Consider the following 19,916-nt stretch of genomic DNA (forward strand, 5'->3'; position numbering starts at 1 on the left):
TCCCCTGTCAGTCTGAACGTGGCATATAGAACTCTTTACTGGTTGGTGCAGCGTAGTACAGTCAGGATCTTTTCAATCTATTGTATCCATTTCTCTGCCATAATCAGGCCTGCACTTCCTGAAAAGGCCAGAGGATTTATCCAAGTGAACTGCTCTATAGTGCAGTCCTGATCCACTGGCAGGTAACCCTGCTCCCTAGAACTCTGTGTTATCTCAACCCTCACCTGCTAAGCAACACTACATAGGACTGCATCTGAATTGTTGTTGCCCATACTAGAAGGTCCCATATCATCACCACCTCCAGCATGAGCATTGCTAATTTTAGGATCCATCTTGAAAACAGAACTAAAAGCATAAGCATTGCTAATTTCAGGATCCATCTTGAAAACAAAACAAAAACAATCTTAGAAATTCAATATCTTAATATGGCAGTACTACTATCTAACTAAGAACCTTAAGATATCCTCCGACACCCAATTAACCTAACGTCCTTATCCCCAATTTAAGATTTCATCTTACCACTTAGAAACAAGAACCGATGATAGTTTACCATAACTTTCCTGAAATAGTAACCCCAAGAAAAAACACAAAAACCACCACGGAATTTCTAACCTCTAGGCCGCGAGACAGAACCCTAAATTCCACTTTAACTTCCATAACAATATCCTATTGTACACTTGATCCACCCATCTCCTATCCTCCATCAAAATCCATTCCTATACTCTAATATTGTATCCGCTGAAGTCTGCAGAACCTAGCAATCTTGGCTTTGATACCAAACCGTAACGCCTGCATATTTCTACCATATTTTTTTTGTTTTTTTTCTTGATACCCTAACTTCGCAATCCATTTAATACACATATGCAGCGGAGTCATAAACATCAAAGGCGAAAGACAATACTAGAGCTCTAGGACTATCATATATACATAATTCACACTCCAAAACACTACTATAAACCCAGGTATACAAAACATCTCTACATACCAAAAACAATTCTCACCCGTATTTACTTTTAACTCACTATCTACGCCCTGCCCTGGAGCACTAAGCTCTATCCTCCCGAGCTCTTGAAATATTGGAATAAATATTGGGGTGAGACACTTCTTAGTAAGACGGGATAGGTTATTATCAGTGTGTGACGACATGAGTTTTAATATAATAAAACACATTTATTTAATCATTAATTCAATTGAGAAAATGTTTAAAACTGTACTCATGCATATAGATATATTTTGATAACATATACTTTTCTCAAAACATGATCAAGTTCAGTAAAATGTCTCCATGTAAATAAATCAACATATATTCCGTCAAGAACCTCCCCTGTAGGGTTTCACTGGCTAGCGTCATGCTTCCCCCCATTACAGGGTTGTGCGTGTGACGCCCTGATTTTTCATACCATTTTTTTCATATAATTAACACATATATCACATATCAGCCACGTCAACCACTGAAACCTTAATACATAACCTTACCCCGAAAGTGGGTACCGAGTATACAATCATACTCATATACAAAACTCTAGCAGTGAAAGTCATTTCATATATATATATACATACATACCACTGCGAATACACATACCAGAGTATCAACCATCCATAAACACAAGTCTACCATAAAACCTTTAGGGGAATTAACCTCCCTAACTCAAAGTACTCACCCTGTCTACCCAGGGTATCTGCTCCCCTCTATCTCAGAGCACTATCACTAGGTCTATCTCGATTTCCTAAAATATTTAAATGATTGGGTGAGACAAATTTCAATAAGATGGAAGAAATTATCTACAGTGTGTGGCTGTATGAGATTCATTATATTATAACATATATTCATTTTAGTAATAATATCTTCTAAGAAAACATACCATTTTTACAATCATAATCATATAAATATACAACACAAGCTTTCATAAGCTTTTACTTTCATTTCCAAAACCGCACACTTGCAACCCATAATTACCAACAAAGTTCCCGAGAATAGGGAAGCTTACCCGCCCATACAAGTAGCTTCCCTCTACCCTGATATCGTTTGCATCCTAGCTCGATTAACTCGGGTTCGAGTACAACTGATACTTATCAGAGCACTCACCTTACTTAGTAAGCCCTTAGGTTGTGTGTTTTACTTTGATTTAATTATTTATATTATTAACTCATGCTATTTCATTTCTCATTTTCTTTCTCATTTCCATTTTCATTTCCTTTTCCATATCTAGCTCTTGAGTGTCCCCAGTTACCGATACATCCAGGTCTATACTCATAACTGCCTTGAGCATAACTCTCCACATCATGCTTCCCCTATAAATAGGGTTGTGCGGCCCGAAGGTTAGACCTAACCGCGGTTGGCCGACCCAATTAGGACAAATATCATAATATATCCCGTGTCTGTAGTACGACTAGCCGGCCAATAGCCCTAATCCGGACTCAGGGGGCACAATAACTCTACTATACAACTCAGTCTACTGTCACGCCACACGCTCCACGAGTCCGTGTGGTTGCACTAACACCACTAGCAATGGTACCGTGCTCAATATCACAACCCATCATTAAGGTTTCCATATCCATCCATCAGGGTTATCACTACCACATACCAGCAATCATTATGCGGTATTGGCATTTCATCAATCACATTTTTGTATTCCTATTTCGGAATTTCACATTTCAATTCTCATAATTCAATATTCATATTGCATAATTAATGTTGCAATATTTCACATTTCTCATATTCATATTTCTCATATCCATATTTCTCATATTCACATTTCAATATCTATATTGTAGTATTCACATTACAATAATCACATTCTCATATTCTCATTTCATATTCACATACTAGTTCACATATTATTTTCTCATTGCAATATTATCCTTGCAATGTTCACGTTTTCAGTATTCACAACTCAATTCATCATTTCAATAGTATTCCATTAGTTCAATACTCAATCCTCTCATAAATACATATACACATCTCATTTCATGTAATTCACATTTATCAATAAAGCATTTTCATATCTCAGAAGATATACATTTTTCCAAGTACATTCCACTTTCATCATTTTTCCCTGTTTCAAATCTCATATCTCCATTCACATTTCATAATCTCACATTCTCAGGGTAAATCATTTAATCCAGTTTTAAACATACATCAATATAAATCATACACCATGCAAATTTTCATATGATATTTATATCATAAATAAATTTTAGGTAAAATATCATAATTCAATTTCTCATATTTCTCAACCCATAATTTCCAGAAAAAACTGCTATAATTTATTCCCCTTACCTGGCTTACTGAGATTTCGCTAAAACACTATATTTCCACGCCCCTCCACATTCGCAACCTAAAAACATGCAATTCACATTTACCCCAAGTTATTCAACATAACTCCCAAAATAATTTCCATTTAACATTCCCTAGGTTTCGTATACTCCAAATTAGCTTAAAAACTCCAAAATACACCACTTACCCTGGTTTTGGGATGGTGCCCTAGAACCTCAAATTGAAAATCCGCTCTACGTAGGTTGTAGGGAATCTTCCCAGGAACCCTGTGGTGGTTCCTGATCGTCAATCCGGCCTTTAACGGAGCCAAAATCGAAGAAATATTGAAGAAGGTTCGTGGGTTTGCATGAGAGAGAGAGGGCGAGAATTTTGTTTGATTAAAAAACAAATGATGCTCCCGATTTCCCCTTATAGCGCCCACTGCAGAGAAAAATCGTCGCCAATTTTATCTGACCCTTAGAAACTGTCGCCGATTTTCTATTTAACCGGCCCAATTTTTACCGTTTACCCATTACCACTTCACAATAAAACCAAAACCGTCACCGATTTTCTGTTCCTTCCAAAAAACAATTGCTGATTTTCTCCCCTTTCAGCCAAAAACCACTTTTCTCAATTTCTTTTATTATTTTACTTTTGCGGGTCTCTACATTCTTCCCTCTTTTTAAAATTTCGTCCTCGAAATTTGTCATTCACCATATGTCCATTCTTAAAGAAAACACCACCATTTTATATATTACCCTCATTTATGCTGGAGGAATACCGTGGTTATAAAAGGGGTTTTAGGAGATTACAACCATTGAAATAAAATTCTCCCTAAAACCATTGAAATCCAAACACTACCTAACCTATACTTTACAAAAAAAAAAAAAAAATACATGCCTTAACTTTGGTTCCCACTTAACAGGTGCGGGTATCTCTGGTGCATCAGCTCCTTTAATTCCCAAGAAGCTTCCTCTACTGCATAGTTGCGCCATAAAACTTTTACCAGTGGTATGCTTTTCATACGCAGCTCCTATTCTTTCCCATCCAAAATCCGCATTGGAATTTCCTTATAAGACAAAGCACCACTGAGTTCCAATACCTCATATTTGATCACATGGGAGGGATCTGGGACGCATTTCCTTAATATAGAGATGTGAAATACATCATGAATTCTCGACAAAACTTGTGGTAAAACCAATCTGTAGGCAACTGGACCCACTCTGTCAAGAATCTCGAATGGTCCAATATACCTAGGGCTTAGTTTACCCTTCCTCCCAAATCTCATGACTCCTTTCAACGGTGCCACCCTAAAAAATATGTGATCTCCAACGTCAAACTCTAACTCTCATCGACGAGTATCTGCATAACTTTTCTACGTACTCTGCACTATTCTGATCCTGTCCCTGATGAGCCTGACTTTATTCTGAGTCTGTTGTACTAGCTCTAGCCCCAATATCTGTCTCTCCCCAATGTCGTTCCAGTACAATGGGGATCAGCACCTCCTTCCATATAATGCCTCAAATGGTGTCATCCCAATGCTAGCCTGATAGCTGTTATTATATGCAAACTCTACCAGTGGAATAAACCATAACCAACTACCCCCAAAGTCTAGCATGCATGCATGATGCATATCCTGCAATATCTGTATCATCCTCTCCGTTTGCCCATCTGACTAAGGATGATATGCGTGCTGAATGACAACTGAGAACCCATGACCTCTTGAAAACTCCTCCAGAAATGGGATGTGAACGGTGGGTCTCGATCTGAAACTATGGACACTGGCACGCCATGCATTCTCACTATCTCCTGAATGTATAATTCTATCAATCTGTTTAAGGAGTAGTTAACTTTTATAGGCAGAAAATAAGCAATCTTTGTAAGTCGATCTATAACTACCCAAATGGCGTCCTATCCATGTAGTGTCGGCGGTAACCCAGTGACAAAATCCATCGTTGTATGCTCCCACTTCCACTCAGGAATATACAGCAGCTGCAATGACCCCACTGGTCTCTGATGCTTAGCTTTCACCTGCTGGCATGTCAAACACTGTGATACAAATTCAGCAATCTCTCTTTTCATTCCGCTCCACTAAAAAGAATCCCGAAGATCCCTATACATTTTAGTGCCACCAGGATGTACCGTATACAAGGATCAGTGCGCTTCCTCCAAAATTACTTTCTTAATCTCAGAATCATTAGATACACATAACTTGGTATGGAACCTCAAGGCCCCGTGATCCGAGATACTAAAATCCATCTCCAGACAATCATGTACTTTCTCTATAAGCTCTACCAGCTCTACATCACTCCTCTATGCTGCTTTAATTCTTTCCTTTAGAGTTGGTTGCAACACCAAATTGGCAATAAATGTCTGATGAACACCCTCCACGATTCTATCCCCAGACTCTCTAGATCCATATGAACCGGATGTTGTATCGCCACCGCAGATACTGATGCACCCACTGATCTGAGTGATAACTGATGGTGGAGTCGTAATCTTTTATCAACTCCAACCATCTTCTTTGCCTCATGCTCAATTCTTTCTATGTGAAAAAGTATTTGAAACTCTTGTGGTCAATAAAAATCTCATACCTACCCCCATAAAGATAATGTCTCCAAATCATTAGTGCATATACCACTGCTGCTAACTCCAGATCATGGGTAAAATAATTCTTCTCATATTCTTTCAACTATCATCAGGCATAAGCTATAACTCTCCCCTGCAGCATCAGAACTTAATCGAGCCCTTTATGCGATGCATCACTGTAAATCATGAAACCCTCTTCACCTGAAGGAATCTTCAACACCGGTGCAATGATGAGTCACTGCTTCAACTCCTGAAAGCACTGCTCACATTCATCGGACCATTCAAACTTCACCCCTTTCCCCGTCATCTAGTTAACAGACCCGACAATTTGGAAAAACCATCAACAAACCTACGGTAGTATCCAGCCAATCCTAGGAAACTTCTGATTTCCAGCACACTCTTTGGACGTACCCAATCTATTACCGCCTCAATCTTACTTGGGTCTACTGAGATACCACCCCTGGAGATCACATGTCCAAGAAAAGTAACCTGCTCTAGCCATAACTCGCACTTCTTAAATTTCGCAAATAGTTTCCTTTCCCTTAGTACCTGAAGTACTATCCTTAGATGTTCCTCATGCTCCTCTAGACTCTTTGAATACACAAGTATATCGTTAATGAATACCACCAAAAACTGATCTAAATACTAGTGGAATACCCGATACATCAAATCCATAAACACTGTAGGAGCTTTTGTCAGTCCAAATGGCATAACCAAGAATTCATAATGGTCATACCAAGTCCTGAATGCCGTCTTTAAAACATCCCCTGCTCTGACCTTCACTTGATGATACCCAGACCGTAGATCTATCTTTGAGAAAACATGTGTCCCCTATAGCTGGTCAAACAAATCATCGATGCAGGGAAGTGGGTATTTATTCTTAATAATCTCTTTGTTAATTTCTCGGTAGTCAATGCACATTTTTATAGACCCATCTTTCTTTCTCACAAATAATATCGGCGTTCCCCAGGTCGACACGTTAGGACGAATAAATCCCCTGTCTAACAATTCCTGTAATTGGTCCTTCAATTCTTTTAATTCCACCGGTGCCATTCTGTACAGCGCGTTCGAAATCGTCGTTATCCCTAGAACTAAATCAATAGTAAACTCTACCTCACGGTCAGGAGGTAGTCCTAGCAAATCCTCGAGAAAACATCAAGAAAATCTTTCACTACTAGTATATCCTCTAATCTCAAATTCCCTTTTGATGTCTCCTTTACACGAACCACAAATCCCTAACAACCCTCAAACAACAATCGCCTCGCCTGAATGGCGGATAACAACTGTGGCGGGGTACTCACACAAAACCCCACAAACCTGTACTCCTATTCCCTTGGAGGTCTAAACACTACCTTTCTCTGATGACAATCTATACTGGCATAGTGAGCAGCTAGCCAGTCCATCTCCAGTATCGCCTTAAACCCATGCATATCCAAGACCACCAGATCAGCTAATAAAATCCTCTCCTGAATGCATACTGGACAGTTACTAAGTACTTTACCACATATCCCCATAGCCCCTGTCGACATAGCCACTGACAAACTGACACCCAAGTGCTATGTTTCTAACCCATAAAGCTTAAAAAGCTCCCTGGAGATAAAAGAATGAGTTGCCCCTAAATCAAATAAAGTAGTAGCTGTAAATGATGAATTGAAACTATACATGTCACAACATCCCCTGTTGCCTCTACATCCCCCGGTGTCAGTGCGTAAACTCGTGCGGGGGCAATATTCCTCTGTTATCCACTTCGAGGTGCCTGATAACCTCCTAGGCATGGCTTATAAGTAGGCGCAACAACTGGTGGTGTTCTGTAGTCCCTCGCCATATGCCTAGACTAATAATAACACACAATCTCCCTAACCCGACACTCTCCCAAATGTCTCATGTAGCATATGAGACAAGAATGGGGCTCTAACTGCCCTGTACAGCCTGATCTCTCCCTACCTGTCTCCGTCCTCCCCTACTATCCTACCTCCTCCAAGGCCCTCATCCGGACCCTGCCTGAACATCTCAAGGTGCGAGCCTCTTTCCTTATCTCTGCGCTCCGGTGCCTCTCTGAAGGCCACCCTCAATCATTGCAGCCCTGTCTACTACCTCTACAAATTTTTGAACCTGAAAACCTATAACCTACACAAATATACTCTGCCTCATACCCTCCTCAAACCTTCTCGCCTTCCTCTCCTCATCTGGTACCAAATACGGAGCAAATCAAGACAAGTCAATAAATCTAGTCGCATACTATTGTACTGTCATTGGTCCCTACGTTAGATGTAGAAAATCTGCTGCCTTCACACTCTTGATAGTAATGGAAAAATATCTCTAAAAAAATATCTCCCAGAAGCGGCTCCATGTCACAATTACAAGGTCGAATCTCTACTTCTCCAACAATCTCACTGATCTCTACCAGCGCTTTGTGTAACGTCCTCAAAATTCTCACCATTTTTTTTAAATATAAATTTCTTTGATATCCCAGCTATGGAAAAATCGGGCCTCAAGGGCACTCGAGTATTACTGTATACAATATCATACCTATGCAATGGAAACATAAATCACACAACCAACCACATATACCATACAATACCAGAACTCAGTATTTCCATCACATAGTCACAAAATACATCTTTCCCCAGTAAAATTTATCTTGAAAATACAAAACTCTACACCATCTTACCCTATAACAAGGGTAATCAAGAAATCTCTATCCGTGAGCCTGATCTGCTCGCCTAACTGGTTCACCTGAAAAATGTTAAAGTCATGGGGTAAGTGGATGCTTAGTAAGTGGAAATATACTATTACTAGTGTGTGGCGACTAAGTTACATATACTTTAAATAACATCTAAATTGTAATAAAGGATAAACCTGTAAAGCATATCCTACATTTTTCGAAGTTTAAAACATAACTGTATCATCTGAGTTTTCTACTTTTCATACTGCTAATATCATATTATATTATCAAATACTGTAAAACTGTATACATATAAATAACAGAGCTTTCATCCCTGGAACTCTGTATGTTATGATTTGGCCCCTCATGACAAGGTTGTGCGGCCTGCAAGCGGGAGTTAACCTGGTCGGCCCTCCAAGAAAGTCACTATACTTTACACTACCTTAGTCCAGCCAAACTGTATACTCTCCTAGGCACAGGACTGGCTGCTACCTCGTCAAACTGGCCCCCTCAACCTAGAGAATTGGGGAGCTGCATACTCTCCGAGCACAGCTAACGGTTCCCACACACTATTTTAGATATGTGGTTGTACTCTATCTGTATTTGCAACGGTACCGTGTTCTGTATTCTCTATCTGTCTGTAATCTTTTCATAGGGATCTGATGCTATATATGTACATATATACTCTTTTACTATTTTTATCATGTTTCCAAAATAACCATGACACTATAATTCTATACTGTAAATACTGTAATATCTGTAGCATCTTGATGCTATAACTGTATAATTTGTTTGTATCATCTATCTGTATTATTTTTCTATATACTCTGAGTGTTATGGCATTTAGGAAAAACATAACATTCTGTAAATACTATATATACTGATCTGAATAAACATCTATATACTGTCATATATATATATATATATATATATCTGTCTATGTAATCATTTGAATAAAAACTGTATATGTATACACATTCTGTATGTATAAAATCTATAAATATCTAACTATATTTGTACAACTTGATATACTAAAAAAACTGTATAAAACTCCATATCAAATAATATCTACGCAGGCCACACATACTTTAAAATCACATATTCTGTAAAAACTACATAAATACTAGTATACATGCATGTTTGTAAAATTTCTATTAATATATTTAAATTTCCTAGCATATTATATTTCCCTTACTTAGTTTCTGAAAAGCTTTCACTGAACTCTGGTCCTACACCCGTAGGGTTCTCCACTCAACACCCTGAAAATGACATCCCCCAGAACAAAACATCAGTATTTTCCTGCAAACAGCATTTTCTATAACTATAGGGAAAGCATATTCTGAATAAAACACCTTACCCTAAATTTGGGATGAATTCCAAACTAGCTCCACCAACGATCAGCTCTAGCAGACTTACAGAGAACTTCGTCTAGAGCATTGTAGTGACCACAGATCTTTAATCCGGTGAGAATCGTACCTGGAATCCAAGAGAGAAGGGGAGGGGTGTGTTTTAAAGAGAGAGAGAAGGTAATTTGAGCTGGAATTCTATTAAAAATGTGAGTTTTTACTTTTTATATAGTCGGAATCGTTGATAAGATATGTCATCTCATTGACGAGTCCTTAAGGAATTTCATCAACGAACTTCCTCCCTCGTTGACAAATTTCAGACTACCCCAAAAAACTCTCTCGGTATTTTCTCGTCGACGAAACTTGTCCTTGTCGACAAGCTCCTCTTATATCCTCGTCGAAGAATCCCCTTTTTTTGTCGACGAGATGGTAAAAAATTCCTCGGGTTATTAGATTCTCCCTTCCTTATAAAACTTCGTCCTCGAAATTTACTATATGGATCGATCACCATTATACATTCTACCATCTTGTAAAGGTAAAGGGTCTACTTATTTTATTACTTATCCTCACTTATGGTGAAGGAATACCATGGTTACAGTTATGTTCTAGGAGATTACACATATAAAACTAAAAGACCACCTACTAACTAATTCAATACATGTACCTGCAAAAGAAACTTTACCTACTTATTTATACTTTACTTGTTATCACCATCCTTTTGGAAAAACTGCGGGTATCTCTATCTGATCTGCCCCTTGAGCTCCCAAGAAGCTTCCTCTATATCATGATTCTTCCATAAAACTTTTACTAACTGAATCTCTTTGGTGCGCAGTTTCTGAGTCTTGTTATGTAAGATATGAATTGGCACTTCTCCATAAGCTAAAGATTCTTTAAGTTCTATCTCTACATAGCTAATTATGTGGGACGGGTCTGGGACGTATTTCCTCAACATAGCAATATGAAATACGTTATGAATTCTAGCCAAAGCTAGCGGCAAAGCTAGCCTATAGGCAACTGGTCCTACTTTCTCTAGTATCTCAAAAGGACCAATATACCTAGGGCTCAACTTGCCCTTATTTCCAAATCTCATGATTCCTTTTAGGGGAGCTATCTTCAAGAATACCCGATCCCCAACATCAAATTCTAGTTTTCGGCGACGAGTATCTACGTAACTTTTCTGCCGACTCTGCGTTGTACTGATTCTTTCTTTCATTAGTCCGACCTTGTCGGACGCCTGCTGTATTATTTCTGGACCTAAAACTCACCTTTCGCCTACTTCATTCCAGAAAAGAGGAGATCGACACCTCCTACCATACAATGCCTCATATAGAACCATGCCGATACTAGCTTGATAGCTGTTATTATAAGCAAATTCAACTAGTGGTAGAAACTGAGTCCAGCTACCCCCAAAATCTAGTACGCAAGCATGAAGCATATCTTCTAATGTTTGGATCGTCCTCTCGGTTTGTCCATTTGTTTGGGGGTGAAAAACAATATTGAATGCTAATTGTGTACCCATAGTTTCCTGAAAACTCGTCCAAAATCATGAAGTAAACCGAGAATCTTGATTGGAGACTATGGATACCGGCACACCATGGACTCGAACTATCTCTTGAATATATATTTCTACCAATCTGTCCATGGAATAACCGAATTTAATCGGAATGAAATGAGCGGTCTTCATCAAACGATCAACAACCACCCAAATCGCATTCTACTCCTGTCACGCTAGTGGTAATCCTATAATGAAATCCATCGAAACGTGATCCCATTTCCACTCGAGAATAAACAATGGCTGCAACAACCGTGCTGGTCTCTAGTGCTCAACTTTAATCTGCTGGCACGTCAAGCACTGTTGTACAAATTCATTTATTTCTCTCTTCATTCCACTCCACTAGAAGTACTCCCACAGATCCCGATACATTTTAGTGCTACCTGGGTGTACGATGTTTAGGGATCTGTGAGCCTCCTCTAATATAGTCCTCTGATCTTAGTATCTGCAGGAACATAGAGCCTAGTACGGAACCGCAAGGCTCCGTCATCTGCTATGCTAAATTCCTCACCCTTACCATCTCGCACCCTAGCCATTACCTCTATCAACTCTGCATCATCACCCTGAGTTGCTTTAATCCTCTCGTATAACATAGGTTGAACCACTAAACTAGCAATGACTGCCTAAGGACTCTCCTCTGTCAAGTCTATGCTGAGCCTCTCCAAATCCATCAGAATTGAGTGCTGAATTACCATAACAGCCAGTACAGGTCCCCCTAATTTTCTGCTCAAAGCATCTGCCACCACATTCGCCTTTCTTGGGTGGTAATTAATGGTGCAGTCATAATCTTTAATGAGTTCTAGCCACCTTCTTTGCCTCATATTTAGCTCTTTCTGGGTAAAGAAATATTTCAGGCTCTTATGATCCATAAAAATCTCGCACTTTCCACCATATAAATAATGCCTCAAAATCTTAAGAGCGTATACAACAGCGGCTAAGTCCAAATCATGCACGGGATAATTCTTCTCATATTCCTTAAGTTGTCTAGAAGCATTCGCAATAACTCTACCGTGTTGCATCAATACACACCCCAGATCTTTCAATGACGCATCACTATATATTACAAAAATCGTCCTCCCCTGAGAGAATAGCCGATACTGGAGCCAAAACTAACTGCCGCTTTAACTCTTGAAAACTCTGTTCACAGTCAACAGTCCATTCAAACTTTACATTTGTCCTCGTAAGTCGCGTCAACGGACCTGACAAACTAGAGAATCCATCCACAAAACATCGGTAGTAGCCTGCTAAACCCAGAAAACTTCTGACTTCCTGAACATTTCCTGGCCTTACCTAATTTACCACTGCCTCTATCTTACTCGAATCGACAGATACACCTGCCTCAGAGATCACGTGACTAAGAAAGGTAACTTTCTTTAGCCAGAACTCACATTTCTTTAATTTTGCATACAATTTCCTTTTTCTCAACATTTGCAATACCAGCCTCAAATGATGTTCGTGCTCCTTAAAACTTCTCGAGTATACCAGTATATCATCAATAAAAACAGTCACAAACTGGTCCACATATTGAAAGAATACTCGATTCATTAGATCCATAAAAACTACTGGTGCATTAGTCAACCCAAATGGCATCACTAAGAACTTATAATACCCATAGTTGGTTCGAAATGCGGTCTTTGAAATATTTTATACTCTAACTTTCACCTTATGGTAACCCGACTGCGGGTCAATTTTGAAGTAAACCTGGGCCCCCTACAACTGATCGAATAAATCATCTATCCTAGGGAGAGGATATTTATTCTTGACTGTAAATTTGTTTATCTCCCTATAATTGATACACAACCTCATGGTCCCATCTTTCTTTTTCATGAACAGAACTGGCGCACCCCAAGGTGACACACTGGGCCTAATGAAACCTTTATCTAGCAATTCCTGTAACTGTTCTTTCAATTCTTTTAATTCTACTGGGGCTATAGGGTATGATGCTTTAAATATCGGTGCAGACCCTGGCAACAGATCTATAGTAAACTCAATCTCACGGTCAGGTGGCAAACCAGGTAATTCTTCTGGAAAGATGTCTGGGAATTCTCTTACTACTGGTATGTCAGCTTGTTTCAATTCTTCTTTCGGTAATTCTTTTATGTATGTGACATACCCCTGGAAACCACCCTATAGTAGTCTCCTCACCTGAATGGCCGACACTAGCTGTGGTGAGGCACGTACGCGTGAGCCCACAAATTTATATTCCTACTCGCCTAGGGGTCTGAAAATAACTTCTTTCTGATGGCAATTTATACTGGCATGATGAGTAGCTAGCCAGTCCATACCCAATATTACATCAAGCCCCTGCATATCTAAGACCACTAAATCAGCTCATAATACTCTCTCCTAAATACTTACTAGAAAATTCCGAAGTACCCTCATGCATCTCACCACAGACCCCATCGGCGTACCCACAGATAGTTCTATATCTAATGGTTGTCTCTATCCCAGCTATTTTCACATATCCCACTGATATAAAGGAATGGGTGGCACCTGTATCAAACAAAACAATAACTGTATATGGTAAAGCAGTAAGGATACCTATAACTATGTCCCCGATCATCTCAGCGTCACCCGGCGTCAACGCATAGACCCTCACCGGCAGAGTATTCCTTCGCTGACCTCCACGAGGCACCTAATATCCACCTCAGAATGATCTGCGAGCCGGTGCATAATTCGACAATTTCTAACACGATCAAGCCATATGACCGGGCCTCCCACAACGATAACAAACATTCTCCCCCAGCCGACACTCACCTGAGTGTCTCCGTCCACATTTAGGAAAAATGGCAGGAAATTGTCCGCCCTAAAATCCACCGTGCTCTACTATCTACCTCTGAACCCCGCCAGATCTAACACCTCTCCAAGGGCCTCAGCTGGGACCCTCCTGAAAACCAGAGGGTGTGGTCCTCTTCTTATAACTCTGCATCTCAATCTCCCTCAGCAAACTTTCCTCTGCTATAATAGCCCTGACAACCAACTTTGAGAAATCCTAGATCCTTAGCACTGCCACTTGCTTGTAAATATCTCACCTCAAGTTCCTCTCAAACATTCATGCCTTCTTCACTTCGTCTAGGACAATATAGGGGTAGAAACGCGATAGCTCGATAAATCTCGTAGCGTACTGCTGGATAGTTAATAATCCCTGGGACAAACTCAGAAACTCCTATACTTGAGCCTCTCTGACTGAGGCAGGATAGTATCTATCGAAGAAAACGTCCCTGAATCATGCCTAGGTCATCGGTACTAGAATCGTCCTCGGCTCCTCCAACAGTCTAGTGGCTAACCACCATCTCTCGGCCTCCCACTCCAGCCTATACGTAGCATATAAGACTCTATGCTCATCAGTGCAGTGAAGTACTATCAGAATCTTTTCCACTTCCTACAACCAATTCTCTGCAACTGCAGGGCTAGCTGCTCCAAAGAACGCTAGCGGGTTCATCTTCATAAAATTTTATATGGTACATCCCTGAGCTAGAGATAGACCTCCCTGCTCTCTAGAGCTCCATGCTATCTCAGCTATAACTTACTGAGCCACACTGCATAGCACGACATTTGAATCTATGCCTCCTACGTCAGAAGGCCTAGTGCCATCGTCCTTACTAGTGTGAGCGCTACTGCCTCCTGGGTCCATCCTGCAATATACAGAACACCGTTTCAGAATCCTATTTCCCATACAAACCTAACATATTCTACTCAGCTAAAACTCCAAATTCCCTATTATCAATCCCTCATGTCCCTGACCCCAATCAAATCTTGCAATCTAAACACATGACTCATTGATAGTTTACTATGGCTTTCTTGAAATTGTCACCCCAGGAAAAACACAAAAACCACCACAAAAATCTTGTATCTAGAGCATAGAACAAACCTCAAATCCTTTTTCCTACATTCTGGTATTATTTCTCGTTGCACTCTAGAGTCTACAGAACCTAGCAACCTAGTCTCTGATACCAAATTATAACGTCCCCCTTTCGGATGTTGTCACTTTCCTTATGGGCCTCACGCCTGTGGCAACAACGGGTACCTATTAGAGCACTCACTGAGATTGAGGCGTTACATATCGTCATCCCTCAATTTAGCAAGCCCTCGGGCGGAGAGTCTAACTTCGCCACAATCATTCATAAGCGAGAGTTCCCGAGGATCGGAGGTAACTACCCCTTTGCTCTGATAGCAAACTATAACATCCTCAAAATTCTCAATATTTTTTTTAAATATAAATTTCTCTGATATCCCTGTTATGGAAAACTCAAGCTTCAAGGTCACTCGGGTATTACTGTATACAATATCATACCTATGCAGCAGCAACATAAATCACAAAACCAACCACATACACCATACAATACCAGAACTCAGTATTTCCATCACATAGTCACAAAATACATCTTTCCCCAGTAAAATCTATCTTGAAAATACAAAACTCTACACCATCTTACCTTGTAACAAGGGTAATCAAGAAATCTCTATCCGCGAGCTTGATCTGCTTGCCTAACTGGCTCACTTGAAAAATGTTAAAGTCATGGGGTGAGTCGACGCTCAGTAAGTGGAAATATGCTATTACTAGTGTGTGGCGACTAAGTTACATATACTTTAAATAACATCTGAACTATAATAAAGGATAAATTTGTAAAGCATATCTTACATTTTTCGAAGTTTAAAACATAACTGTATCATCTGAGTTTTCTACTTTTCATACTGCTAATATCATACTATATTATCAAATACTGTAAAATTGTATACATATAGAGAACTATGCTTTTATCCCTGAAACTCTATATGTCATGATTTGACCCCTCATGACAAGGTTGTGCGGCCCGTAGGCGGAACTTAACCTGGTTGGCCTTCGAGGAAAGTCACTATACTCTACACTACCACAGCCCAGCCAAACTGCATACTCTCCTAGGCACGGGACTGGCTGCTACCTCGTCAAACTGGCCCCCTCAACCTAGCGAATTGGGGAGCTGCATACTCTCCGAGCACAGCTGACAGTACCCACACACTATCTAAGATATGTGGTTGCACTTTATCTGTATTAGCAACGGTACCGTACTCTATATTCTGCATCTGTATCTGTATTTGTCTGTAATATTTTCATAAGAATCTGATACTATATATATATATACATATATACTCTTTTACTGTTTTCATCATGTTTCCAAAATAACCATAACACTATAATTTTGTACTGTAAATACTGTAATATCTGTAGTATCTTGATACTATAACTGTATAATCTGTCTGTATCTTCTATTTGTATAATCAGTCTATATACTCTGAGTGTTATGTCATTTAGGAAAAACATAACATTCTATAAATACTATATATACTGATCTGAATAAACATTTGTATACTGTCATATATATATATATATATATATATGTATGTATGTGTGTGTGTGTGTGTAATCATTTGAATAAAAATTGTATATGTATACACATTCTGTCTGTATAAAATCTATAAATATCTAACTATATCTTTACAACTTGATATACTAAAAAAACTGTATAAAACTCCATATCAAATAATATCTACACAGGCGGCACATACTTTAAAATCACATATTCTGTAAAAACTACATAAATACTAGTATACATACATGCTTGTAAAATTTCTATTAATATATCTAAATTTCCTAGAATAGCATATTTCCCTTACTTAGTTTTTGAAAAGCCTTCACTGAACTCTGGCCCTACACCCATAGGGTTCTCCCCTCAACACCTTGAAAATGACATCCCTTAGAACAAAACATCAGTATTTTCCTACAAACAACATTTTCCATAACTACAGAGAAAACATATTCTATATAAAACACCTTACCCTGAATTTGGGATGAATTCCAAACTAACTCCACCAACGATCAGCTCTAGCAGACTTGCAGAGAACTTTGTCAGGAGCGTCGTGGTGACCTCAGATCTTCAATCCGGCAAGAATCGAACCCGGAATCAAAGAAAGAAGGGGAGGGGTGCATTTTAGAGAGAGAGAGAGAGAGTAATTTGCGCTGGAATTCTGTTAAAAATCAAAGTTTTCACTATTTGTATAGCTGGATTCGTCGACGAGAAACGTCATCTCGTCGACGAGTCCTTAAGGAATTTCGTCGACAAACTTCCTCCCTCGTCAACAAATTTCAGACTACCCCAAAAACCTCTCTTGGTATTTTCTCGTCGACGAAACTTGTCCTCGTCGACGAGCTCCTCTTATATCCTCGTCAATGAATCCCCTGTGTTCGTCGACGAGATGCTGAAAAATTCCTCGGGTTATTACACTTTGACTCCCCTATCAACTTAAATGTCGCAAATAAAACTTTCTGCTCATCTGTACATGGAAGAACTGTCATCATATCCTCTATATCCTAGACCTAGTTCTCAGCCACAAGTGGATCAGCTCCTCCCAAAAACAACGGAGGTCTCATCCGTGTGAACTGCTCAATCATGCAGCTCCGTCCTCTCGAACTCCTAGCCATCTCTGACATCACATGCTGGGTGACACTACGTAGTACAGCATTAGGATCTCCTCCATCCATACTGGAAGGCCCTGCATCATCCCCTCCAGCCTGTGCACTACTACTCCTTGGATCCATCCTGCAAATGGTATAAAACCATTTTAGAACTCTATTATCATACATCACTGACACACCTAACATACTCAAACTCACAAAATATTCTACTACAGACATTTCTCTTAGCATTCTCAAATCCCATTCAATCCTACCACTCAAAAACACGATCCTGCAATAATATCTATGGTTTTCCAGAAGTTGTCACCCCAAGAAAAATACAGAAATAACCACGAAACTCCTGCTTCCAGATCGCAAGAAAGAAGTCTAAATTCTAATCACATCCTTTACCAACAATTGATTCATATCTCATTAATATCCATTCCTATCCTCTGGTATTGTATTCCACTGTTTACTAAAGTTTGTACAACCTAGCAAACCTAGGCTCTGATACCAAACTGTGACGCCTTGATTTTTCATACCATTTAATTCATATAATTAACACATATATCACATATCGACCACGTCAACCACTAATACCTTAATATATATCCCGACCCAAAAGTGGGTATTGGGTATACAATCATAGTCATATATACAACCCTAATAGCGGAAGTCATTTCATATATATATATACATACATACATACATACATACATACATACATACATACATACATACCACGGCTAATACATATACCAGAGTATCAACCAACCATAAATACAAGTCTACCATAAAACCTCTAGGGAAATCAACCTCCCTAACTCAAAATACTCACCCTGTCTACCCAGGGTATCTGCTCCCCTCTATCTCGGAGCTCTATCATAGGGTCTATCTCAGTTTCCTGAAATATTTAAATAATTGGGTGAGACACATCTCAGTAAGACGGAATAAATTATCTACAGTGTGTGGCAGTATGAGATTCATTATATCATAACACATATTCGTTTCAGTAATAATATCTTCTGAGAAAACATATCATTTTCACAATCATAATCATATAGATATACAACACAAGCTTTCATAAGCATGAACTTTCATTTCCAAAACCGCACACACGCAACCCATAATTACCAACGAAGTTCCCGAGAATAGGGAAGCTTACCCGCCCATATAAGTAGCTTCCCTCTGCCCTGATATCGTTTGCATCCTAACCCGATTAACTCGGGTTCGGGTACAACTGATACTTATCAGAGCACTCACCTTACTCAGTAAGCCCTCAGGCGGTGTGCTTTACTTCGCTTTAATTATTTATATTATTAACTCACGTTATTTCATTTCTCATTTTCTTTCTCATTACCATTCTCATTTCATTTCCATTTTCATTTCCTTTTCCATATCTAGCTCATGTTTATCCCCATTTACCGATACATCCATGTCTGTACTCATGGTTGCCCTGAGGATAACTCTCCACATCATGCTTCCCCATATGAATTGGGTTGTATGGCTCGAAGGCTGGACCTAACCATGATTGGCCAACCCGGTTAGGTCAAATATCATCACATATCTCGTGTTTGTAGTACGACTGGCCGGCCAATAGCCTTGATCTAAACTTAGAGGGCACAACAACTCTACTATACAGCTCAGTCTACTGTCACGCCACATGCTCCACGAGTCCGTATGGTTGCACTAACACCACTAGCAACGGTACCGTGCTCAATATCACAATCCATCATTAGGGTTTCCATATCCATCCATCAAGGTTATGACTACCACATACCAGCAATCATTATGCGGTATTGGCATTTCATTAATCACATTTCTGTATTCCTATTTCTGAATTTCACATTTCAATTCTCATAATTCAATATTCATATTGCATAATTAACGTTGCAATATTTCAACTTTCCCATATTCACATTTCTTATATTCATATTTCTCATATTCACATTTCAATATTTGTATTGTAGTATTCACATTACAATACTCACATTCTCATATTCTCATTTCATATTCACATACCAATATTCACATATTATTTTCTTGTTGCAGTATTATCATTGCAATGTTCACAT

The sequence above is a fragment of the Malania oleifera genome, chromosome 8, assembly GCF_029873635.1.
Source record: "Malania oleifera isolate guangnan ecotype guangnan chromosome 8, ASM2987363v1, whole genome shotgun sequence".
Classification (NCBI taxonomy): Eukaryota; Viridiplantae; Streptophyta; class Magnoliopsida; order Santalales; family Ximeniaceae; genus Malania; species Malania oleifera.